This window comes from Tachypleus tridentatus, chromosome 10, assembly GCF_004210375.1.
Source record: "Tachypleus tridentatus isolate NWPU-2018 chromosome 10, ASM421037v1, whole genome shotgun sequence".
Lineage (NCBI taxonomy): Eukaryota > Metazoa > Arthropoda > Merostomata > Xiphosura > Limulidae > Tachypleus > Tachypleus tridentatus.
The window spans coordinates 161,308,230-161,335,441 of record NC_134834.1 but is presented as its reverse complement, the minus strand read 5'-3'; the positions used below and the strand labels follow the sequence as shown (position 1 = coordinate 161,335,441).

At 34.8% G+C, this 27,212-nt stretch overlaps 1 long non-coding RNA gene across 1 annotated transcript in view; it reads right to left on the bottom strand.

Annotated features, from left to right (window-relative positions):
- Positions 1–18,221: 18,221 nt before the first annotated feature.
- The window catches only part of LOC143230791 (uncharacterized), a 46,830-nt gene continuing 37,839 nt past the window's right edge, over positions 18,222–27,212 (bottom strand). Inside the window, exon 3 of the long non-coding RNA XR_013016631.1 lies at positions 18,222–18,265. This is a non-coding gene — a long non-coding RNA (uncharacterized LOC143230791). The remainder of the gene's footprint in view (positions 18,266–27,212) is intronic.

Below are 27,212 nucleotides of genomic sequence, written 5' to 3'. Positions count from 1 at the left end.
TGGTAACATAGAATTGGTATAGCTCCTGGAGTTGATCACATACATAGTGGTAACATAACGTCAGGAGTTGATAACATAGAGTTGACACTAATAGTTGATATCATAAAAATAGCATAGTTTCTAGTGTTGGTAACGTAGTGATGAAATAAATTCAGAAGTTGATAACACAAAAATTACATAATTTCTGGAGTTGATGACATAGTGGTGACATAACGTTAGGAGTTGATAACATAGATTTGACACTAATAGTTGATATCATAAAAATAGCATAGTTTCTAGTGTTGGTAATGTAGTGATGAAATAAATTCAGAAGTTGATAACACAAAAATTACATAATTTCTGGAGTTGATGACATAGTGTTAGGAGTTGATAACATAGACGTGGTTTGGTTTGTTTTAAATTTCGCGCAAGTCTACTTGAGGGCTATCTGCTCTAGCCGTCCCTAATTTAGCAGTGTAAAGCTAGAGGGAAGGCAGCTAGTCATCACCACGCACCGCCAATACTTGGGATACGCTTTTTACCAACGAATAGTGGGATTGATCGTAACATTATAACGCTCTCCCACCATTGAAAGGGCGAGCATAGTTGGTGTGACACGGATTCGAACCCGTGACCCTCAGATTACGAGTCGAGTGCCTTAACCACCTGGCCATTCCGGGCTAACATAGAGGTGACATTAGGAGTTGATAACACAGAAGTGACATAACGCCAGAAATTGGTAACATGCAAGTGACATTACTTTAGGAGTTGATATCATAGAGGTGACGCAAAGATTTTTTCAATCCAGTTTCATGTAACTTAAAAATAACATTTTTGCCCAACGTAGTCCAGAAAAATTTTGTGAATCTGAGAAGGAGAAACGGAGGAATACTCGGGCAAGTGGTTACTAACATATATATATATATAGTAGAACGTGGTTTAACATATCGACCTTGCTTCCCTGTTCCACGCGCTAGATGACATGCTGCTATTTCCATCCTAACTCAATGTGTTATGTAGAAATAATAAATACCATAACTACTTGACATCAGTAAATCATAAGACAGAAATATCTGACGGTTCCCAGCACTGGCATTCAGTGTACGAGTTGGAGCAACATAAACTCAGCTACACTCTGTCTGTTTTTCTATCTAATTTTTTTCTCTATTTGTTTCTAGATCGGTTATGAATTTTGGAATAAGTTGAGATTTTGAATAATGCTTTTAAGTTCTACTTATTTGCTAAACTGTTGTTGTTTATTTGAAGATACATTAAGGGTTACTTATGAATAATTAATGACCAAATATCAACATCTTCTGATCAAAACAAAGTTGCTGCGTAGATCACAACTTAAGATTAGTTTAGTAAATAAACGTACTAAGCCAGTTTGTTATAACACTCTGTCTAGGAGCATGTAATAGCTTAAGGCGTTTAATGATAATAATGGGACTACCGATGTTCATTGGCTGGTAATCTTCGCTGTTATCGACATCCCTGGCCGTAATCCTCTTAATGCCTCAAAAAGATCAGCTTGCTTAAAAGATTTGGGTTGATTCTAAATTTATATTCAAGAGTGATATTTTAAAGTAATTATCATAATATATACATATATATAGAAATAAATAGAAAATAATGAATAATTAATACTGTTGTAAACTATATTTTCAATTTTGTAATTTAGATGTTAGATAGAGGGCGCATGACATTAAGGTCAAATAAGTTTAAAACATAGTCGTAGAATACCTGGAATGTTTGTGAATATTAGTGATCGAGAGACTCTGCGAAGTGTATAGAGAGAAAAAGAAGAAAGGTTACTTTATGAACACGAGAGTTAGAGAAATACTGAGTTAGTTTTTCAGTTGCCAGTGACGTATGTAATTCTCAGTTTGTTCAGTGATTGTAAAATTATTGAAGGTATTGAGGTCGATGTATTAGGTACTAGACCGATCAGCCGTGAACTTGTACAGGGTGCTCAGAAAGTCACTGTGCAGTTTTGTAATCATATTTTATTCAGTCTATTTCAAACCAGCAACCGATAGCAGTGTTTAGAAACAAAATAAGAAGGATTCAAACCTGTATTGATGCCAACGGGGGTCACTTTCAACATTGTTTATAATTGTCATTCATATTTACCTTCTGTATTCTATATTTAAATATGTATGTTAATAATTATATAAGTGCACAGTGACTTTCTGAACACCCTGTAGAAACGTAATAAGCAACTTGGAAAATGGTACTTACCTTGGCAGTAAGCTGATTGGTTCAACATACACGCAACGATCCATATCAGAACATAACGTTTATAGATGGAGACAGAAATTTCGTAGTCGTTCAAAGCCCACATTTTAATTTTCTACAGAGTAAGAACTTTTCTCTGATTCCTTTTCCTCAATAACACTGCTGTAGTTGTGAAATACCCAATTATTAATTATACACGTTAAGGTGGCAGCAGAAACTAGGGTTTAATTAAATTCATTCGGGTTTCGAATCAACGTTTGTTTCATCACACCTCTTAGCGGTTTGATTAGAATATCGAAAACATTACACGAGTGACTCGTTCTAGTGTGTCGTTTATACGGGAACTCTCATGCATCAGTTGATTGTTGAATATCTCGGTTTGTGATTAGTCTGTGATACCTCGTAGGTCGATCGTTTGTATTAACCCAAAAAATATACTGGGACATTTGACGTGTCTGTCATTTGTTGATACAAATTTCTCTTTGTTGAAATCATTACTGAAAATAACAATAGAGACACTTAATTTCTTATGTGCCTGTGGAGGCGTGACAGTTACTTTACTTAAATGTTATACATCTCAGTTAAAGGTACAGTTTTAGGTTTACAATTTGCAATAAGCTACATTTTAACAGTTCTATACAACTTATTATTACTGCATAACGTGTCAGTGTCACAGATTAATAATCGTCAATTTCCGTACGATAATTAAAATGTAGCGCACTCGTTACCACATATTAATTCTACAAGAGTAGGCACGTCTTTTTTTTCTTTTTTTTTCCATTAGATCGCACGATAGATGTGCCACTATCTCCAAAGCGTTCGATCTTCATGGATGGGAAACAGAGGCTGGACTTATTAATTACGTCACGTGAGTTCCACGCACGAGGGCAATATTTTCAGTTTCTTCTACGCACGAAAGATGTTTATGTTGCGCTTAACTTTGTGAAATCTGAATGACTCGTTTTTGTGGAAATTGATGTGGTGACTCGGACAGTACGAAGCCGTTAGAGGGCGTTCAATCACCATAGAAACTAGGAGAAAAATTAGTGGCGTTACTATTAGTAACGGCTAAGACATGGGTCGTTACCTCTGATCCGACGTAATAAATTTCCAAACAATTACATATATATTCTTATCAGAATCTCACTTTACAGGCCCGGCATGGCCAAGCGTGTTAAGGCGTGCGACTCGTAATCTGAGGGTCGCGGGTTCGCATCCCTGTCGCGCCAAACATGCTCGCCCTTTCAGCCGTGGGGGCGTTATAATGTTACGGTCAATCCCACTATTTGTTGGTAAAAGGGTAGCCCAAGAGTTGGTGGTGGGTGGTGATGACTAGCTGCCTTCCCTCTAGTCTTACACTGCTAAATTAGGGACGGCTTGCACAGATAGCCCTCGAGTAGCTTTGTGCGAAATTCAAAAACAAACAAACAAACAAACAAACTCATTTTACATTATATTTAAGAATTTCAACACAGTGATATAACTAGTACATATACGCCATAGAGTCCAAACCTGTCGAGGCGAATCTTTAATTTTCTATTACAAACTATAGCATTTTGAACTGGATACTTCAAGGAGCCAGTTTATCTCAGAAGGTTCAAGTCACATACAGAAATACATATATTCACAACTAATCCATATTTTCTTTTTACAGTTACTGTTAACTTCCGCTATAGCTGGAACGTTTCAAACTCGTCTGTCTAGTAGTTAATTAACCGTCCGTTATGAGTGGACGAAATTATCTTGATAAATATGTGAAATTGGAAATTTTTAATGTAGGTTTAAAAAGCTCTAAAGAATGCATTAAAATCTGCGGGATAAAGTACCGACTGAACGTCTACAGTATTACGTAACTCTACTGACTGTACCAGCTGGGCATGCTCAGTATTACAACTAGGTAATATATATATTTATACTTTTACTCATCTCCAACTTGAGTGGGCCTCGGCATGGACGAGTGGTTAGGGCGCTTAACTTGCAATTCGCGGGTTCGAATCCCCCATCATACCAAACATGTTCTCCCTTTCAGTCGTGCGGACGTTATAATGTGCGCCTAATCCCACTATTCCTTGGTAGTAGCTGTGAGTGGTGTTACCTTCCCATAATATAATATAATCCTGAAAATATAGTTTTTTTGTGATCAAATGACCAAATATATTTTAAAATCACATTTAAGGATGATATAGTTCTTAAAATCAGATTTGGCCCAGTATGGTAATATTGTTAGGACACTTGACTCGTAATCTGAGGGTCAAATTCGAACCCTTATCACATCAAACATGCTCGCCCTTTCAGCCGTGGGGTCAATTATAATGTGACAGCCAATCCCATTATTCGTTGGTAAAAAAGTAGTCCAAGAGTTATCTGTGGGTGGTGATGACTAGCTGCCTTCCGTCTAGTCTTACACTGCTAAATTAGGGACGGCTAGCACAGATAGCCCTCGTGTAGCTTTGCGCGAAATTCAAAACAAACAAATGAATCAATTTCAGTGTTAACAACAGTATTAACAAATTTTACTTTTATAATGCTTTGCACACCGTCTGTCCTGCCATGACGAATAATTAGAGAGTAGAATATTGGCTGAGGAAAACGTTAAAAATAATCTTTTTACAAATGTGTACATTTTAAATACACAATATAATTGTAAATGTTTTTGTTAAATCTTTTAAAACCATATTTGTGTATCTTGACAATTATGCGAAATATGATAAAAGAACAATTTAACCATTTTAACGCCTTGACAGATGATCGTATGGTGCCTTATGCCAGTTTCTGAGGGAGAGGAACAGAGTGTATGTGTGACGGTCTAAGAAAGTTCAAGTAGTTGTACTCAAAAGGTCACAAACAGTTAAAGTGTTTTCTTACACAGAGGATTTGGTTGTAAAAGACACTTACTTTTGGATGTAGACTGAATAACTTGTTTTTGTATACATATTTCTGGTTTCTGAAGTGTCAGGACTTGGTTTCAAATTAAGGTGCGAAAGTGGCGCTCAGACATTACTAAACTCCTATACACATCACAACTCACTAGATTAGTTACGATATGGCGAAATTTCGAATATTTTATACAGAAAACTAGAACACTGATAAATTTACGAGTTGTTGTTTGCTATTAAGAACTAAAGTACACTGAACTGCCCGTCACGAGTATCTAAGTCCGGTTTCTAGCACTATAAGTCCACGGATATGCTGCTGGACCACTGGAGGGCAAACCTTAAAGTAGTGATTTTTATTTTTACAAATTAAGCACAACATTTTTATTTTTTGTCTTAAACAATTTATTTTCAAGTAAAATGTAGAACACTGACAATTTTCCAACAATCTTCAATAAGAATATTATGAAAAATAATTTCAAATTTAATATAGTACATATGCTTTTCGCCCCCGCTAGTACAACAGTAAGTCTATGGATTTACAACGCTAAAATCAGGGGTTCGATTCCCCTCAGTGGGTTCAGCAGATAGCCTGATGTGGCTTTGCTACAAGAAAAACACAAACACACGTACCCAATGTGCAAAGCTTTCTTTATCCTACATATAACCTTACAGACCTAAATATTCCACTTTTCAAAATTATCTTATTCATCACTAGCATAAATTATCTTTCCACTTTCTAGAACCGGACACTTTTGGTTTGTTCTTTACAAGTTCTCTTTCAAGTCTACCTGTTAAGAACGTTCACTTTGTCAGTGTCACCTTAACTGCGCCAGTGAATTAAACAAAGTAAAACTTGTTCAGTTTCACAAGGGGTGACACACACAGAGAGACTGCGCTGTTATCATGTGGACATCTAGTTAGAGTTTCACATGCTGCAACTTTTGTAGAGTTGTTTTATTAGCATCTACTCTGAACTTGAGTAACATCAGCGACCATTAGTTAAACTAAACTGTAGTTGAAGAACAAAATGGGTATGTTATCGTTAAATGCACTACACTTTGCATCATTATTGTCGAATAATTCAAATAATTCATTCGCTAACTTTTTTTTGTTTGTTTTTGAATTTCGCACAAAACTACTCGAGGGCTATCTGTGCTAGCCGTCCCTAATTTAGCAGTGTAAGACTAGAGGGAAGGCAGCTAGTCATCACCACCCACCGCCAACTCTTGGGCTACTCTTTTACCAACGAATACCAACATTTTTACCAACGTCACATTATAACGCCCCCACGGCTGGGAGGGCGAGCATGTTTGGCGCGATGGGGATGCGAACCCGCGACCCTCGGATAACGAGTCGCACGCCTTACGCGCTAGGCCATGCCGGGCCCTCGCTAACTTACACATAGCCGGTGTAAGATAGGATTCGTTAGGACTCATAAAAGGCCTTTATGTCAAAAATCGGAAGACGGAGGTTGTGACTTTATTTTACACTTCCAGAGACTTTAAATAAGGTTTTCCTGAAAGTAAATAAACTTACTGAAGAACCCGAAATTATTCTTGAGAGACTACTTCAAGAGTATCAGCAGAGATGGAGCCACTAGTAGGTTAGACACCTCGGCAATTTATCGAAAAATAATTCTCCTAGCGACAAAACTTCAAGTGTTAATAAAGAAAAAAAGTTCATTCTGTGACTTAGGGAAATAAATACTACCAAAACATGTTGATGAATGGACAATCAGATACAATAAATAAATAAAGATTTCGTTTGGTTAATGAACATTTTGATTTTATTTATGATTTGATGATTGTTTTGATGTCAGATTAATTGCTTCACATGAAAACCACCTTTATAAAAAAAACTGTCCCACAGCTCAGCAACCTTCCTAATTAATTGCTTCACATGAAAACCACCTTTACAAAGAACTGTCCCACAGCTCAGCAACCTTCCTAATTAATTGCTTCACATGAAAACCACCTTTACAAAGAACTGTCCCACAGCTCAGCAACCTTCCTAATTAATTGCTTCACATGAAAACCACCTTTATAAAGAACTGTCCCAGAGCTCAGCAACCTTCCTAATTAATTGCTTCACATGAAAACCACCTTTACAAAGAACTGTCCCACAGCTCAGCAACCTTCCTAATTAATTGCTTCACATGAAAACCACTTTTATAAAGAACTGTCCCACAGCTCAGCAACCTTCCTAATTAATTGCTTCACATGAAAACCACCTTTATAAAGAACTGTCCCACAGCTCAGCAACCTTCCTAATTAATTGCTTCACATGGAAACCACCTTTATAAAGAACTGTCCCACAGCTCAGCATCCTTCCTAATTAATTGTTCCGTGGATGATGTGCCTTCATAAAAATTGCGCCACAAGTCACAACCTTTTTAAATAATTGTCCTATATGTCAACCATATTTTGAAATAGCTGTCTGACTTGTCAACTGTCTTATCAACAAACTTATCCAATGGTAAACTCTCTTCTTAACAAACTGTACCTTTGGTCAACTGTATTTCTAACAAGTTGCCTCTCTGAACAACTGTATTTATAAAGAAGTATACCATGGATCAACAACCCAGTTTAAAACTGTAACAGTATAGCTAACATCTACAACAGGGGTGAACGGTTTCTCTACAGAACCAGTTGATTCGACGATTCGACCACGTTATTCATTGTTGTAAGAACTTTCAAGAAACATTCTTATCTTTCTAACGTTTCATTGACCATGCAACATCTGTATATCTTTTGTAATTAATATTTTCTCGAGTCGTTTTTATTTATTTACAGATGCACTGGAGATTTCGGGTGTACTTTACGCAGGTTTGTTTCTATAAAAGTGCACGCTCAACTCTCTCGTGCAAGAGACACCGCACGCTCATCTCTCTCGTGCGAGTTCAAACAATTAAAAAATCAAAATCAGGAATAGCATCAAAAATGCGTTAAAAATCAAGGTAAATTATTTAAACTAATCAGCTTTATAAGTAAACATCATAAACAATTAAGAACTGGTTTAAACATGTTTATATATCAGCTAATGAAGAAAGTGTTATAATGTAGAGACAGAAAACTGTGAGACACAAACCCATCTAATCAGTTTATTAGTCTTCCTTCATATAAATCACAACAATTAGTTATGGATTAAGCTTCTGAAGTGTCGCACTTCTAAAACTCGTGTCACAGAGAGACTGTTAACAATAACAAAGGTTTACACTAAAGTGTTTATTTCCACTTCTATAAACCCTAGGAATGTTCGTGGGCTCTCCTGTGGACGGTCTGACTGTAAACAACCAAATAAATTAAACAGATACAGCGTCTACGGACAGCAGGATCCTCCACCTAGATATAAAGAGGTCACAGACTTATATGGAGACACCAAAATACCAGAAAACGACTTTTCAATGGAGCAGATAGCACTAAAAAAGTTGTCGTAGAGCACAAAATAAGCGTAATACTTATCAAAGTCGCAAATCCACGTTTAATGATAAAACTGGACCAAGAATCCCGTTAAAATATCACATACATTTAATACTTTGTCTTACTTCGGGTAAGAAGCTAACTAAAATGTATCTGTACAGAAACAAGAACCTAACTACAATCTAAAATACAATATATCTGTAGAGAAACTAGAACCTAGCTTGACACAACTTTCACGGTCTATGTTTACCGACACATCTAGGTTAGAGTATTACAGAGATCAAGACTACATGTTTGTATGTTATTTGATAATGGCACGTCAATCAAACGGGGTTTTGTAACAATACTCGCAGGTTCTTGTAACTGTATTTTTTTATACCTTTTGCATCAAAATAAAAATCATTTACTTTTCTTAGCAAAAATCTAGTGGAATTTTAGCTGCAAACTTAAAAAAATGTAATTCATTGGTCTCAAAATGCTTTTATTTTAAAGTCAAAATAATATTTTAAAAGTTTTTGAAGATATGTCACAAAGATGTCCCCTTTTAGAGTTTTTTTTTATATATAAAGCAGGACAATCAGATTTCCAAACCAAAAATCGGGGCAACCTAGTCCTTGACCCTAATTTCAGAACGGTTTTTACAAATATAAAATAATTTATCTTTTATTTCATTTCAACTCATTTAATTTTTTACACTATCTCAAAGTGTATTAAATGTGTCTGAAAAACTGTGCAGACCTAGGTTTCTCACCACGCACGGACTGAACATTTCGAGAGAGTTTGGAGCCTGGATACTATATGTTACAATGATGAGTAAGTAAATTATTACGTGGGTGGTACGACGTGACTGACAGTTTGAAGCCCTTATCATAAAACCCTGACGCTCTGCGTGTCCCGAGAAAAATCGGGACTCTGCGACAAACTACCAAACATTGGAACTGTCCCAGCAAAACTAGAACGAATAGCACCCTATTACAAAATACGAAAATAATATAAATTGAATCATAAAGGAAAAAAACAAAAGTCAATAATTACGTAATTGTAAATACACCATAAAATGATGTTTAAAAAATTTCCAGCACAATTATTACAAATATTACGGTAAAAAACTCGTAACAATTTAAAACAGATTTTATTTTACATTTTCATTGCCAAAATAGACGTTTCCGGATTGAACCCTTCATTTTGAAATTATATACGCACTCATAAAACGGTTATAAATGTTTGTGCCTATATGAATTTTCTTTTTTTAACATATTCAAGCACAGCTAACCATAGTAGCATGAGGGATAACATCTGTAGATGTTAGCTATTTCCAGAAATATTCCAGGCATTTTCAAATGTCTCCATCTGGACAAACAACGAGATACGAATACTATGACGACGAAATCACCCCTTCCCCTAAAAAAATAAAAATGGGAAAAGCACATACACATGAATGTGTGTATATATATATATATATAGTACTATATATGCACACATGTATAGCAAATATATGGTGGTCTCTGAAATATCAAGTATACATTGTCTGTAGAGGGCGTTGTTATCTGTCAGCAAATTTAGATTTTAAATTAAGTTTTGAATAACCACTTTTGACTGTTAAAACACGTAATATAGTAAATTTAAAGAGTTGGTTAATTATAAAACACAAACTAGGGCTTTCAAGTAGCTGATCCTATACGTGTGTAAAAATTTATTTGAATAGATTTCATGATGGACCCTCCTGTAGATCTAAATGGGATGTTTTATATATTTTTGAACTTAAAGTTAAGTACTGAATTTTAGTACTATCTGCATACCCTACAGTTCACAGGAACATGAAGCACGTACACAAAACTTATTATCCTCAGTTAATTGTGTATTTTTATGGAAGTAACAAAAATTAGATGGTGCAGCAAACGTTGGAAAAATAGTACAAGCACTTGTAATGAGATAACCACTCATGTGACCCGGCTGCCTAGCATGGCGAAGTGGTTAAGGCACTCGACTCGTAATCTAAAGGTCGCAGGTTCGAATCCCTATAACACCAAGCATGCTCGACCTCTAAGCCGTGAGTGTTCGAATGTGACAATCAATCCAACTATTCGTTGGTAAAAGAGTAGTTCAAGAGTTAGCAGTAAGTGGTGATGACTAGCTACCCTTCCTCTAGTCTTACACTGCTAAATTAAGGACGGCTAGCGCAGATAGCCCTCGTATAGCTTTGCGCGAAATTCAAAAACAAAGATAATAAATAGATTTAAACACATTATTGGAAATACCCAAACCCCCTGATGATCTCTGGAAAAATAAAGTCACCTAATATAATATAAATTAGAATAAGTTAAAGATAAATAACTTCTTGCAAACTTTCTATATAAAGCAGAAACAAATTCTATATGTCTTCTTGTCTGTCCGTTATCTAACTACTCCTAGGTCGCTGGGCTACTCTCATTCACACTTTGTGGGATGATGAGTTCGAACAAGGGACATGTTGATAGGGTCTCATAACCCCCTGCATTCCAATTACTGCTGTTATTGGACATTTATTATCTTTGAGGAGTGTTAACTTTATCCATAGATGGCGCCACATTCTTATACGAAATCAAAAACAAAAAATTATTAAATATCCTCTAACGCAACAGACACCACGTGGGAAGGGACACAGAAACGTTTTATGTTTCTTAGAAAGTGCTCTGAAACTCTCTATGGAGGAAAGTAATGAAAAACAGACTACGTTATTGCAGTAATGCACAAACACACCTTACGTTTCATCTCCAACAGCCACCATAAAGTTGATATGAACAACAATTATTTGAGTTGTACGTATTTCCTACTTTGACCCGTGATCTTTCAACTTCTACGACTTATGACCGTTAATTAATTAATAACGTGAAACACACTGTGGGTTGATATCAAGAGCTGGATGTTGAAATTGGATAACAGGAAGTAACCATACCACCGCTACATTATCCACTACCTCTTCTTCAGTGTATACCATATTTTAAGTATAAACATATTGAATTCTTAAACTCTATATTAAACATTCAGTAAAGTAATAATGAATACTGTGATAATATTCACTTAACATTTTGTTTAATGATTCTTGAGTACAAGGCTACACAACTAAATATAGGAGGTGTGCCTACAACGAGAATCGAACACGTATTTTAGGCTTAAAAACTGTCAATCATACCGATGAACGACTAAACTTGAGTTCGTTCGAGAACAAGAGCTTACGTGTACACTATACAAGTACAGAACATCTAGACAGGACAAACAAACTCTCAATGCCAGTAGAAGTAATACTTGTATAGTGTACACTATACAAGTATAGAACATCTAGACAGGACAAGCAAACTCTCAATGCCAGTAGAAGTAATACACTATACAAGTATAGAACATCTAGACAGGACAACCAAACTCTCAATGCCAGTAGAAGTAATACACTATACAAGTATAGAACATCTAGACAGGACAAACAAACTCTCAATGCCAGTAGAAGTAATACTTGTATAGTGTACACTATACAAATATAGAACATCTAGACAGGACAAACAACCTCTCAATACCAGTAGAAGTAATACTTGTATAGTGTACACTATACAAGTATAGAACATGCAGACAGGACAAACTCTCAATGCCAGTAGAAGTAATACTTGTATAGTGTACACTATACAAGTATAGAACATCCAGACAGGACAAACTCTCAATGCCAGTAGAAGTAATACTTGTTTTTCCTACTTTCGATGTAAACTCAGAAATATTGATGAGTTTTGATACTGCTGACAAGCCATTTAATTCAACCTACCAAGAAAAACTGACATAACTAAGTTTGATACAACTTACAAGTGATTTAAATCAACTTGTGAAGTAGAACTGAGGTAATCAAGTTTATTACAACTGATAAGTGATTTAAATCAACTTGTGAAGTAGAACTAAGGTAATGAAGTTTGTTACAACTGATGAGTGATTTAAATCAACTTGTGAAGTAGAACTGAGGTAATGAAGTTTATTACAACTGATAAGTGATTTAAATCAACTTGTGAAGTAGAACTGAGGTAATGAAGTTTGTTACAACTGATGAGTGATTTAAATCAACTTGTGAAGTAGAACTGAGGTAATGAAGTTTGTTACAACTGATGAGTGATTTAAATCAACTTGTGAAGTAGAACTGAGGTAATCAAGTTTATTACAACTGATAAGTGATTTAAATCAACTTGTGAAGTAGAACTGAGGTAATGAAGTTTGTTACAACTGATGAGTGATTTAAATCAACTTGTGAAGTAGAACTGAGGTAATCAAGTTTGTTACAACTGATGAATGATTTAAATCAACTTGTGAAGTAGAACTGAGGTAATCAAGTTTGTTACAACTGATAAGTGATTTAAATCAACTTGTGAAGTAGAACTGAGGTAATGAAGTTTGTTACAACTGATAAGTGATTTAAATCCACTTGTGAAGTAGAACTAAGGTAATCAAGTTTGAAAGAACTAATGTTGCAGCTCAGCTGGTTTAATTAGTGAACAGTTTTATTATATCCTGTCTATTCCTAGTCCTACTTTAGAAACATACATACCGCTTCTCGTATTTGTTACGTTCCAAAGCCATAGAGAGATAGACGTCTTTCACTAGTGTTATAAATATATAACTAAACCGGTATGTCAGTGATCTATTTCAGTCCTGATTCTGTCTATCTATATTCACCTGCGTCTGTCAGTCTGCTTATCTCTCTATCCACTCGATTAATTATTAAGTTATTGATACTACTATCTGAAAAGTTGCAAAGTTATTAGTAGTACTATCTAACTAATTGTTAAGTTATTGGTGGTACCATGTGACTAGTTGTTAAGTTAATATTAACGCTATCTGACCTGTTCTGAAGTTATTTGTAGTACCATCTAACTAATGTTTAAGTTCTATTGTTACCCCAACCACAATATGTAAAAGCCAGTTGTATTGTTACACTCCGCTAGTCTGCATCGCTTAGCGACACGACCATAACCTGGTTTGGTTTGTTTTGAATTTCGCGCAAAGCTACACGAGGGTTATCCGCGCTAGCCGTCCCAGCTAGTCATCATCACCCACCGCCAACTCTTGGGCTACTCTTTTCCCAACAAATAGTGGGATTGACTGTCACATTATAACGCCCCTATGGCTGAAAGGGCGAGCATGTTTGGTGTGACAGGGATTCGAACCCGCGATCCTCAGATTACGAGTCGAGTGCCTTAACCACCTGGTCATGCCGGGCCACTATCACCTAATATTGTTGACTTAAATATGTATGTATTACTCCCAACGATCACGGGGGCTGGTTTGACACCAATTTGTCTTTATCATTTTACGTTTTAGTGTAGGTACGAGTATATACTTAGCTTCACGTAGATATTTCTAAGTTCTTGGCAAGTTTTCAAAAACATGAGTGATCACAATTCGTATGTTTTTATTAGATTTTTGTGAACTATTTCAGTTTTATTGTATATTTTTTCTTTTCTTTTTCCAAACGTATTGACATTAATCTTAGTCAATGAAATTAATTTTCAGGTTTTAAACTTTATGGTAAAGTTTCAGTAGTAAAACTTAGGCCTATCGGGTTTTGGTGTTTCTTTCTATTTAGCCGTTGAAAGCGTAAGTTTTAGATTGTACGACGTAATTTGATAAATACTGTAACGGATTTAATATTATATATTTATTTGAGTATTTACGTTTCTTTCGGTTTAATATATATTTGGAAATGCATGTAACTTACATTGTTAAATGTGTATCGCGAATATCCCGCCTGTATTCTAACTTTCTAAAAGTTTCTCGACCGTAAAATCCAACTATATATTAGGTGTGTATGTAATACAAATTTGTTTGTTTCGAACTTCGTGCATGGTTAGGGCGCTCGACTCGTAATCTATGGGCTGCGGGTTCGAATCCTCGTAACACCCAACACGTTCACTCTTTCAGCCATGGGTCTATATAACGTCACAGCCAATCTCACTATTATTTGTTTAAAGAGTAATCCAGAAGTTGGCGGTGGGTGGTAATGACCAGCTGCCTTCCCTCTGCTAAATGAGGGACGGTTAGCGCAGATAGTCCTTATGTAGCTTTACGCAAAATTTAAAAAAACAAACACACAGTAATTCTAACAGTTAGTCATGTGTCCGTCTGTTGTCAATGCGCATGTCACTTATCGGAAAGCTGTTACTGTTTCTGGAAATAATAATAAAAAAGGAATAGGGAAATAATTTTCTTTCTCATCTCAAAATTTTTGGTCCTCCAGAGGCACACCAGTAAAAACCGGGTTTCGATACCCATGGTGATCAGAGCACAGATAGCCCATTGTGTAGCTTTGTGTTTAATTGTAAACACTCAAGGGCCCGACATGGCCAAATGGGTTAAGGCATTCGACTCGTAATCTGAGGGTCGCGGGTTCGAATCCCCGTCGCGCCAAACATGCTCGCCCTTTCAGCCGTGAGAACGTTATACTGTGACGTTGGTAAAAGAGTAGTCCAAGAGTTAGTGGTAGGTGGTGATGACTAGCTGCCTTCCATCTAGTCTTACACTGCTAAATTAGGGACGGCTTGCGTAGATAACCCTCGTGTAGCTTTGCGCGAAATTAAAAAAAAAGTCGTTGAATAACTACGAAAAATCAAGTCTATCGTATTTTGTTTTACATCCAGTTTATCTCAGAAATATTCTGCCTACTCATTGTATTCTAATTTATTTTATCCGTTTAAGTAAACATGGTAGTGACTGTAGTAAAAAGTCCCTATACATGTTGTATTATTTATTAGTGTTCTAACAAACCAGAAAAGCGTTGTTTTTGTCTTATGCTGTTCATGTGTAACGGTGTGACTAAGTTCCTCAAGTAAGAAATATAATATGTATATACGCTGAATATATATATCTTGCAGCTGCTGTCCTAGAAGGTACAACGGAGCAGTCTTACATAAAACATGTTCAAATCATTAAACAAGTCGGAAACAGATCGAGAGGAAGAAGTGTTATATTCGGGTCAGCCCTCCAGACAAATTTAATGGACCTCTTGTATATAAAAAAAAAAAAAAGACTTCAATCTACTTTATATCCGTAACAAAGCGTGCGGAACACGTCATGGTGCACGTGTGCTAGCAATTTAAAATCAAGATAATTCACTTGCTAATGGATTGTGAAGTCACATTATAACGCTCCCACGGATTGTAAAGTTACGTATCACATTATAACGCTCCCACGGATTGTAAAGTTACATGTCACATTATAACGGCCCCACGGATTGTAAGGTTACGTGTCACATTATAACGGCCCCACGGATTATAAAGTTACGTGTCCATTATAACGCCCACAAGGATTGTAAAGTTACGTGTCACATTATAACGGCCCCACGGATTGTAAAGTTACGTGTCATATTATAAATCCCCCACGGGTTGTACGTGTCACATTATAACGCCCCCACGGATTGTAAAGTTACGTGCTCGCCCTTTCAGCCGTGGGGCTAGTTATACAGTGGCGGTCAATCTCATTATTCGTTGGTAAAAGAGTAATCCAAGAGTAGGCGGTCGGTGGTGATGACTAACTGCCTTCCCTCTATTCTTAAACTGCTAAATTAGGGGCGGCTAGAGCAGATAACCCTCGTGCAGCTTTGCGCGAAATTCAAAAGTAAACAAACGAATATGGTGCAGTTCAGGTTGAAAATTTCAGTTCCAGTGTAGATGAACCATTGTAACAACAATGAACTGACAATTCACACAGTATGTGTTTTACAATGATTAAACTACGGTAAGTGAAACAGGGATTTCAGGAACAAATGTAAATCAAAGAAACATTTGTTTTATAAATGTGTAACAATAATCATATACATGATCTTCTTTGGTGGTTTCTATACAGTATGACACTAGATGACACATGTTTAATGATACTTAGTGTTACTCACATATCATTCGTTTTTCCTTTTTGGTTTGGTTTGAACTTCGCGCAAAGCAAGGGCTGTCTGATGATGAACAGTACTAAAGATCCACTTGAAGGGCTGTCTAATAATGAACAGTACTAAAGATCCACTTGAAGGGCTGTCTAATAATGAACAGTACTAAAGATCCACTTAAAGGGCTGTCTAATGATGAACAGTACTAAACATTCACTTGAAGGGCATTCTAATGATGAACCGAACTAAAGATTAACTTGATAAGCTATCTAATGATGAACCGTGTTAAAGAATTATCCACGATATTACCACAGATGTAAATACAAAATGTAAACGTGTTGATAATGGATTTTACAGTCTGAGTTCGAATAGTAGTCTAACAAGTTTTGTTAGCACCAGAAAGTCAACGAAGACACACGAAGTTTCCGTTCAACTTCTCGTGAAGTCTGCGTATTGTGATGTCAACAAAAGACACACGAAGTTTCCGTTCAACTTCTCGTGAAGTCTGCGTATTGTGGGGTCAACAAAAGACAGCGGAGTTTCCGTTCAACTTCTCGTGAGTCTACGTATTGTGAAGTCAATAAACGACAGCGGAGTTTCCGTTCAACTTCTCGTGGGTCTGCGTATTGTGAAGAGTGAAGTCAACGAAGACACACGAAGTTTCCGTTCAACTTCTCGTGAAGTCTGCGTATTGTGAAGTCAACAAAAGACAGTGGAGTTTCCGTTCAATTTCTCGTGAAGTCTGCGTATTGTGGAGTCAACAAAATACATCGGAGCTTCCATTCAACTTCTCGTGAAGTCTGCGTATTGTTAAGAGTGAAGTCAACGAAGACACACGAAGTTTCCGTTCAACTTCTCGTGAAGTCTGCGTATTGTTAAGAGTGAAGTCCACGAAGACACACGAAGTTTCCGTTCAACAAACACCAATAACACAAATATTTAGTGAGATTATTTTCTAGTAAAGATGCTTATGAGAATAAAACTGCATAACTGCCTCAATTTCTTGCATTCTTATGATCTTCTAAGTAGTGTACACAACTATCTGCAAGTAGAGACTGACACTTAGGTGTGTTTTTTTTTTTCCTTGATTGTTTTGCAATTCTCAAGACGAGAACCACAACCATTTGTTCATTGGTTGTAGATAAAGTCAGTAACTCAGCAGCCTTCTTACTTGTATCCATACATACTTTTGAAATGGATACCACATCAAAATTCAGACTTATTTCCTGTCTTGGAAACTTTGTGCATGATAATGTTCACATCTGCCATTGCTTCCTCACTACTATGGCAGCACCAGACTGTAGATAACAATCATATTTCTCATCTCTCTAATAAGGCTTTTGTAACCCTTTTCATGACCTTGATTATGTCATTTGTAGTTAACATAAACACAAATGTTTCTCAACATCTCTCTCTTCTTAGTCAAGCTCCATTATATAATTATTTTTTATGCCTTTATGGAAATATATCACATTTTTCCTTTCTGCCTATATTTATTCAGAACTTGCCCAGAAATGCCACAAATGCTTCATTCCTATCTCCTTTAGAAATTTTTATCACCAAACCTCTCTGTTTCCACCTTTCCATTTTTACAATGGGCAATATTTACAGTATTTTCTGTGATATATTAGGTTGAGGAATAATTCTTGAGCGTTTTTAAATAATTTCATTCAAGCATTACATGCAAGACTATACAATACTTCAATGCATGAACACATTACACCCAAAACATTTATTATGATACTTTATTTCATGTAATACCTAGGTATATAGTATGCATTGTTTTAAACGAAATTGCAAGAAATTAAATGCGAAAAGCAGATGGTGTCGAAAATGCTCGATTTTGTCCACTTGACATTCCATTTAATGAGCTGAAAATGAAAGCAAAAATTAAAGACATATGAAAATAAAACACACCATCTCTTAGAGCAAAAAATTATCTACCAAATGACATGAAATATTTTGTGAAAGCGTTTCATTTATGAATATATTTTTTTAACTTGAAAAAACGCTCACGAATTATTCCTCAACCAAATACCATTTTTAACCAATCTTTAGCTGAGTAAGGAACTACTACTTTTTCTCCTTTTACCCTTCAACCATCTTCAAACTTAAATTGATCCTTATTATGCATATATACATATAATCCATTTCTACTAGCAACACTAAACATTAATCATTCATACCTTGCTTGTGATTATGTCCAACAACAGTTATCACATTCTATAATATTTAATCACAATGAGCATTATCATAATGATCAATAACATGCTTCTTTTTTCTTATATCATACATACTTTTATAATTACTTCATATAATAAACCATAAAAATTAACATCACTATCTCACAGATAGGTTACTATCATTTAACTATTACATCATATGACAATCAATCAACATAGTCCTTCTTGTAAGGTTTTTGCTAATCATATAGCTGTTCTCTGACTTATCATATGATATCATATTTTCCAAACCTCTGTCGAGTATTTACGTTGAATGAAATTTCAAATGCTACTAGTTCCTGTCATAACCGAATTAACAGTTCTGTGGGAATGGTATATCTTTGACAACTATCCATTTGTCTCCTGATAATATAGTTTCCTTCTTCAAGAAAAATCATACCCATCTTATTCTCTAGCAGAACAATACTTACATTTTTTCCAGCAATATTTCTGAACATCAATAGCACAATGATCTTGGAAAACCTTTAGATATGTCTACTATTCGTATGCATAAAAATAATTGTCTCATACACTATCTTTTCACATATTTGAGTTAACACTAACTACATCATCATGTTTAGGTCTGTGTACAATCGCTCATTTCTCTGTAGGTGTAGGAATCATTTCTCACTGACTTCGTACAGGACCACATGGTCTAAAGTTATAATCGTGGGTTGTTGTATCACCTTGTGTCATTGCTGGGGTACCTGAAACATTATCTTCAAGTACTGAAACACTAACATCATTATCAACAGTACTACTTGAGTCATCTGTTATGATAACTTCATCACATAATATGTTATTAGCATCCTCTAACTCTGGGATTTCTAGCTGCCTTAGTTATTTCTTCCTCATCACAAGATAAATCAAGCTCACTTGAATCTTCAGTTTTTATTTCTAGATTCTCATCTTGATCATCTGCCTAGGTTTCATCAGTCATACGTTCATACTAGTAAGGTTTATATCTTTTTACCTTCTTTAATGTATTAACATATATCAACTGTGTACTCTTCCCATAAGCTTTTAAATCTGGTGAATCATTTGTTTAAGAACTTTTAAAGGACCTTTTCATAATTTTCAAGTTTAGTGTTTCCTTTCTTAATAGGGGTATATAACAATACCTTATACCCTGGTTTTATGTCACTAGTTTTAGTGTTCTTATTTGTTTGTTTCTCTGTGTGCTCAGTGGCTTTTGTTAAATGTTCATTAGCTAAGTCGAATGTCAACTGCATTAACTGTAGGTCCAGCATGGACAGGTGGTTAAATCACTCGACTCATAATCTGAGGGTCGTGGGTTTGAATCCCCGTCACACCAAACATGCTTGTCCTTTCAGCCATAGGAACATTATAATGTGATGGTCAATCTCACTATTCAATGATAAAAGAGTAGCCTAAGAGTTGGTGATGGGTGGTGATGACTAGCTGCCTTCTCTCTAGTCTTAAATTGATAAATTATGGATAGCTAGTGCAGATAACCCTCGTGTGGCTTTGCGTGAAATTAAAAAAACAAACAAATCAACATTCACTGTAATAGTTCTGCCTTGTAATCATAATGTTATGCATAATTCACTTTCCTAGGAGTTAATGTAATGGAAAGAATGGTCTTTCTTGAGTAAACTTATTTTCATCTCTTCTGTATGCTAATGATGGTAAAGAAACCTGCTCATCCCACATTTTCTGATCTTTTTCACAGTATTGAGAGATCATATGTAATAAATTTCTATTGAATCTTTCCACTAACCCATTAACAGTTGGATGAAAAGCAAGTTACAAATGTCCTACAATAACTTAGAAATTAAGTTACACCTTTATCTGTCAGTAAATATTGGGGTATACTATGCCTAACTGCTATGTTATTTACAGATGCCTTAGTGATCATTTCTTCTTTTCGATCAAGCAAGCATATTGCTTCTAGAAATCTAGTTGAGTAATTTGCAACTAATGACATATATTTGTTTTCTGCATGTGATGTGTGAAACAGACCTAAAATATACATAGCTATTAATTAAAAAGGCATGGTTAAACTTAGCATTTGTTGTGTGGGGGTGTTTTTAAAGTACAGTCTTGTCTTTGACATTTATTGCACGAATTGCAATAATCTTTATTGTTATTTTGCATATTTAATCAAAATAAGCTTTTATTTATCCTACTATATGTTTTTGCAAGAGCTAAATGTGTTCCAAATGATATGAAATGTTTTCATAATTGTAAATTTTAAACTGTGGTACAGTAAAGATCTGTCATTATCAGTGCTTTTACATATCTGATTCTAATGTGTATTCTGTATCTTCTCCCTGTAATACATTGTTCCTTAAGTTATTTATTACTCGTATTTCTTTTGCTCGCTAATTGTATGATAAAAATACCAAATTACTTCTAAATTGTCCTCATTTTCTGTTTTTATTTTTCTTACTTTGTTACTAGACTGTTTTTCTTTAGTTTTTGGATTTCCTTCTCTAATTCTACTCAGAGCTTCTACATTAGAATGTTTTCTATCTGGTCTGTGTTTTATTTAAATATCATAATCCTGGAATAATAATGACAATTTGGCTAGCCTAGAGGTGGAATCTTTTAATGTCATTAACCATCTTAATATTGCCTGATCTGTAATGATGGTGAACTTCCTACCACACAGATAACAATAGAAAGTTTTACTTCCATGCATTCTTGTTCTGAGACTGAATAATTTATTTCAGCTTTCCATAACTGTCCACTCTGATATGTTATAGGATGTTCTTTTCAATTTTCATTTAATTGTGATAATACTGTACCTATAGCAAAACCTCAAGTATTTGTGCTTAGGATAAATAATTTATTTACTTAAATCTGGGTAGCTAAATTTGGTGCCTTTAATAAAGCATCTCTTAATCTCTCAAGTGCTTCCTGTGTTTTATCTGTCTAGTGAAATTCTTTTTTTCTTGATTACCTCAGTTAAGGGTTTTGCCAACAATGCAAAATGTAGTATAAACTTTCTGTCAAATACTAGAAGTGCATGAATATCTCTTACTGTTTTTGGCACTGGATATTTCTTACAAACCTCTTCACTTTTAGGACAAGGTTTTAAACCATCTGCAGCTACCAAATGACCTAGATATTCTACTGTTTTTCAAAAACTGACATTTACTTGGCTTTATCTACAAGTTTGCTTCTTGGAATCTATCAAATACATACCTTAACCATTCTAAGTGTTCTTCAGAACTTGCAGTGAACACTGTAATATCATCTGAGTAGCAAAAGGATTCTGAATCTTACAACCATGATAACAGAAAATCCATTACTCTTTTGAATGTTGAAGGAATACTATATAAACCAAAGGATATTCTATTAAACTGATACTTACCTGAAGGCAACACAAAAGCAGTTTTAACTTAATCTTCCTCTTCTGTTTCTACCTGCTAATATCCACTTTGTAAATCAATAGATAAAAAGTAGTTATTATTACATAACATATCTAGTGTCTTTTGGATACTTATAATGTATAAGTGGTCTTTGACTGTTACTCCATTTACTTTCTTAAAATCTACATGGAGCCTTATTTTTCCATCCTTCTTAGGAACTAATACAGTTGTGGATGGATATGGACTACCGCTGTCCTCTTTTACTCCATGTTTGACCATTTGTTTTACACACTTTTGTAATTCAACTCTGTGCTCCTCAGGCACTATATAGAGTCTCTGTGCTAGAGGTTTATTGTCATTCAACACAATTCTGTTTATCTTTATTTGTATGACCATTCTGTTTACCTTCTTCTACAAATGTATTTCTATGCACTTCTAACAGTGTTATAAAACCTTGTTTATGCTCTATTTACACATTTCCTAAGATAGAGTCCCAATCTATCTTAATTTTTGTGCCTGTCTGTTAGTGTTCTTAACATATGCTGTCCTTCTCTGTTGCTAATGCCAACAATAAGTGTGGAGTCATTTGGGGGGTTTGAATTGTTATTTCCCTGTTTTAAAGGTTCCATTTTTTATCATATTCTACCTTATTCTATTATCACTTACTGTACTCTTGTTTTCATACCGTTATCACTTCTTGTTAGGGTTGCATTTCTCCATGCATTCTTATTCAATGGATTTCTTTATGAATACCTCTTATCTTTACCTCTGACCTTGTCATGTATTGTTAAGTTTTAGGAATTCAGATTGTTTGTAGTTTGATGGAACACCTTTATACGTATATTAATAAATATATCCAACATCTAAGCACGTACTCTATACTCCCACACTCAATTATCCAACTGCCTTCAAGCATGTGGTCAGCTACCGGTCAGTAACCCTTTTTTTCTTTGTGAACCTGACGATGACCAAATAAGGTTGAAACGTTGTTCACTCCTCTACTAGGGCTTTCTCTGCCCATACCAGCCATTTTTAAATATATAATTTTCTTTACAAGTGGGTTTTCTCATCATTGTGGATAATTTACATGATTGCTAGCTGTATTACTAAGTAAACCTCATAATTAGATTTTACTGTATTTTGAATCATTATTTCATTTAGTTACCTGTATACTCTATGTAATCTATTTCCCAATTCTTGCAACTTGTGCCCAAATGCTTAAACTGACTTACCTTGCTATTGAGTTAAATTACTTGTGCCAAAATTGTATTTGGTGTTTTTCACTTTCTGTATTCCTCTGTTAATCTCTGTGCTAAAACCTGAAAGTCTGATTCTCACACAGTTCATCATAAGCTTTAATAAAATGTTTTGCTTCTCCTGTGGTTCTTAGTTTCAAAATATTTGGATATTCTGACAGCTACATTCAAAGCATCCTATAACTTTTGACATCCTCATCGAGCCCATTAAATGCATAGTTCCAGGTGCACTTAATTGTGCTGGTTAATCTGCTGCAGCTTTAACATTACCCTCATCTGTAGAAGTATCTACACCAGCAGTAGCCACATTCACTTATTTAAACTTACATGTTACTTAAAGTACTTATTCTACCTTAGGCTAACTTTTTTTACTTTTACTCCTTTCTTTACTCTAACCAACCTGTCATTAGTTGCTCCAAATCTGTGCCAGTTGTGATGGGCAGGCCAGGTAGGCTAGCTATTGGATTTTAAACTATTACTAGCAGTCACAAATTATTTATATTAAATTGAGGAATGTAATGGTGAATGAAGCACACAAGTACTAATTTGAGAAAATCTGCAGTTAAAGTAAAGATCTGACTCTGATACTTTATAGAGACATTTGTAGTTAGCATAAACAGGAACGTTTTTTAACATATCTCTCTTCTGAGTCAATCATTAGTGTACAGTTATTTTTATGCCCTTGTGAATGTATATCCTTATTGCCTTTATGTGCTCAATACTTGAGACACATTTGAAACACCCAGAAATACCACAGAGTTGAAACATTGACCTCCTGTCGATTACACCATGTAATACAAATTTCGTTTCTGGATAGTATATGTTATTTCTTAACTGCTTATGTTGTAAAAGTACAGAAAATGGCCATTATTCCTTTCAAACTTTGCTTTTGTGACCTGGATAATGAAATTTAAAAATTAATCTATTTTCTATGTAAAAATGAGCAAATTTGCACATTGTTTTTTACACAAGGTCTAAACAAAATAACATATGAATCAAAATTTACATGTATTTATGCTAAAGTTATACAAAAATGTTTAGAAGTGAGTAGTTTTTTGAGGTTTGCAACTGTAATGTAAATCACTTTCACATATCAGCCCCCAAATGTAGTCTCCCATCACGTTTTTCTCATATGCTCCCAGGCCACAAGCAAATTTTGAAAAGAAAAACAGGTCTTTTCCATTCACTTTAGGCATAAGCAATTGGGAAATAACACTTTCTGCCCAGGAACAAGAAAAGGTAAAAATATTGCTACATAGTGTTATGTATCTATAGGCCTTTAGCTAACTTGAGATGGATATAACCAGTTGAGATTAGAGAGTACAGAAGACCTAGCTACCATGAGAAAAATGGGAAAATCCATGAATTATATAGAGCTTAATAATAAAAACTGCAATAAAAAGTTTGAGTTTTGATCAGTAAGAATGAAATAACAGTAAATAAAAAAGGCTACTTTTGCATCTCTCCAAGTTGGTACAAACTATGAGTGTGGAAGACAACACATATCATAGGTGTGTTTGTGGGTTGTTGACATTCAAGTATTGTGTGCATTTTAGGTATAGTAGTATGTGTGAGAATTCTAATACACACCTAATTTTATTACAGCTTGTACATTACCTGGAGGCCAATGTAATGAAACTTCCCAGAAAACAAGACATAAAATTAGTTGAATATTGATGCAAAATTACCAACTAAATATTAATTGTACTTTTGAATTAATTAAATAAATAAGATACAAATATTATAAATTTCTCATAATTGGATCTTTTTTAGGGTCTTTGTACATCAATATTCTTGTAATTGAATATTTTTTTAAGGCTCATGTTTTTCTGACAAACAATACAGCCTTCTGTACAGCCTTTGATGCAGGTCAGATTGCCCTTAGGACAACCTGGAAGTTTCCTTAAAATTGAGCCCTACTTGTCAGGTATAAGAGATTGTTTAGTATAGGTGTTATTGATTTATTCTGCGAGTGAATATTTCATAAGTGTTTAGTTATTTTATAACAAGAAGGTTAAAAGCAATTTTTTTACAAGTGATAGTTATGACAAGCTTGGTTAAGTTACTCTGTAAGACTTGTACGCTGTGTTTATAATTCATTGATGTCAATGGTATAGAGATTTCAAGAAGCTCTAAGTAATAAATGTGTGAATAGAAGCAATCAGACAAAAAAAAAAAAAAAGAGTAGAGGAAGGAGAAGTTTAAATGTGAAGTTAATTGTGGAGTAAAAGTTGATATGTTAGAGTGAGAAGAATGTTATCTTGGTAGAGAATGCTCTAAAGTAACTGAACCAGACTGAGTGGACTCTGACAAAGGACAGATGATCTTTGATGTACAGGATACAACTGCGATAAATCAATGACAGTGTAAGTGAACCATATATGTAAAGTCTGGTGATAGAAATAGAGTAAATAAGTTTGACTTATCAACTGAATTCCAAAGCAACTGAATATGTCTGAGTACACTTTTGACAAAAATAAAAAACTATATGGTGTTTAAGATACAGCTATGACCTCCATAGTGTTAGGAATATTTGTACATATGTTTCACTTGTTCAAAATATGTTTACTATTTTGAAATTAAGTGAAGTGCACACTGTTGCTTATTTTTTGAATATATTGCTAACAAGTCAGAGATATCTACTTTAGAAGAATTCTTAGTCCAACACACTCGTATATTTAGCTTATATTGCTGTATTTCTACTAAAAATAAAGTTTTCTGACATTACTGAAGGACATTCTTACTTTCATCTTATATTTGTTTTCTCATTATTTTAGAGGAACTAATTGACATTTTTATTTAGGCTTGCATTATTTTTGCATTCCAAACTGTTTTGAAGAAAAAAACAGTGTATAATATTTAGAGCTGGGCGATTAGTGGTATTTTCTAATTAATTAACTGATGGCCCCATTAATTGATTAATAGTGTTCTTCAAACTATGATACATAAAAGCAATAAAAAAACTGTTTGCCTTTCAAGAGTCCAATGAAATCAAAGGCTAGCAGTGAGTACTGCCAGAAAGAGTTGTCTTTCTTTTGGTCAGCAGGTCACACACACAGACACTTTCTTTCACTGTTTGTCTGTCTGACAGTGGATGTTGCCAGCCAGGTGCTTGTCTACAGGTTAGCAACTAACAATTAGTAACAATGGTAGATAGTCTTAGTAGCTTTGCATAATAAAAACAAGGAAGGTAAGCTTGGTGGTAATATTTCAATTACTGTGTAGTTGAAATAATCAACAATAGTAATACTCAAAAACCTTTAATTGTGATTAGTTTATAATATTTGTGGCAGTCAGTTTAACCTTAGGTCTGATTAATTAAATATTGAAGTAACTGAAAATAGAAATGCTGCTTAACTGTTTGTATCACTAAGAGCTATTACCTCACGTGTAACTGCCATGGATGTACCTGCCAAAGAGTCTTGAAGAAACTCAAATGCCTATACGTGTCTGCATATATTGTGCCAGCCTGTGACATAATTGTTACAATTCTGTAGTTTTTTGCACTCTAGTATATGATCATAAACTTACTTTCTTCAGTATTGCCTGTGTTCAAACTTGTTTGTTCCCATGCTTTTTGAGTTTCTAGTCAGCTTAGTCAAATAAATACTGCTTTTTTTTTTCTTAAGTGCTATATTGCTTTTGTTACATCTACTTGTTTGCAACTTTGTTTTTGTACCATATTTCCTCTTTTTCTATATGCTAAGGTTATGAATCAGGTATGAAATATTTTATCTTTTTTTTTTTTTACCTTTATATCATGATGTTTGTTTTACATTGTGTACTTTCTTCTGTTCCAACTCTGTATTGTTCTACATTTTTCTTGTATTCATGCTTTGCTATGGCCTTAGGCCATTGTTCTTTTATATCTTGTGATTCCCAGTCTCTTTATCTTTTCTTTCTGCTCAAGATTGCCCTCTTTCTTCTTAAGTATCTGTTCATTTTTGTTTATCTTTACCATACCTTTTTCCTCTCTATATCCACCCTTCTCCTCCTCCTTGA